The sequence below is a fragment of the Solanum tuberosum genome, unplaced genomic scaffold (genome assembly GCF_000226075.1).
Source record: "Solanum tuberosum cultivar DM 1-3 516 R44 unplaced genomic scaffold, SolTub_3.0 scf00138, whole genome shotgun sequence".
NCBI lineage: Eukaryota > Viridiplantae > Streptophyta > Magnoliopsida > Solanales > Solanaceae > Solanum > Solanum tuberosum.
The window spans coordinates 258,391-259,609 of record NW_006239065.1 but is presented as its reverse complement, the minus strand read 5'-3'; positions in this window follow the sequence as shown (position 1 = coordinate 259,609).

Here is a 1,219-nt window from a genome sequence, read left to right as displayed (position 1 = left end):
AATATAATATTTTAATTTATTTAATTGAAGTTGACATGGTCTCCACAATTATCTTGCAATTTCCACTCAAACTTTACATTCTCTCTCCTTTTGGTTTCATTTTCCAGCCTTAACTAATAGTTTGGGCCCCACAATCCACATGTCAAAAAATGGGTGGAGCCTCTTCCAACTTTGGTTGGTTGGGCCTCACCCATAATAAAATTTTTCTGGAAGTTGGTATTTACAGCACAGATTATTGGTCGGAATTGAAGTTGAGATGTGAGATGTGAACTCACATCTCTTTGTTTATATATAATTCTATCTTCTACAATTTTTACTCTCTACAGATTAAGTCTAGCCGATTAAACGATTGTCTACAATTAATAAGAATATAGTCTATGTTGTAAAATAAAGAATTGGATGTACATGTGAATGGGGTCCACTCATCTTGGAGGCCAAGTAGATTACTGTATCCAGTATACAACTCCAAGTTTGAATGATTATAAAACCTTCCATTCTATATGAAATAAAGAGATACAAGATAGAAGCAAAAACATAATTACTACTTTTTCTTTCTTTTCTTTGTTATTTTGGTTTAATATTTTCCTTTTATTTATAATACGTCATTAGCACGAAGTCCTAACCACATTTGTTCTCTTACTCCAAAGAATTTTTTTATTTAATTTCCTCAGTAAGAAAAAAAAGATATCATCATTGAGTAGTTTATAAATTTATTGATCTGGGTGATTAAAAGTAATATGTTTGATATAATCTCATATTGATTACATTCTCTTATATTCTTCACTAAAATTCATTTGTTCTTGATTTTATTTTTGGATAAATCTATACTTACTTCTAATCGGCTATTTTCTGAAGGTGAGATGAAATTATTGGACTAATTGAACCATTGCTAGTAAGTTCTTTAACATGATTCTTGAAGTTGAAAAGGTCAATAATATATAATATGAATTTTAAGAATTTAATCAAGTTGTTGTGTTGTTTCTTGTTCTTGTGATAATAGAGTATGATTCTTGAAGATCTTCATATTGCTATGTGCCACCATGAATAATTTATTGTGGCTTTTAGATATTTATACAAACACATTTTGTAAAATGAGAGTCAAGGTAAGTCAAGTTTGAATTTGATTTTCGCTATGAAGTTACTTTCTTTAAAATCACTGTAATCATTTAAAATTTATTAAATATAATTTTATAAAATGATTCGAATTATATTAAATTCA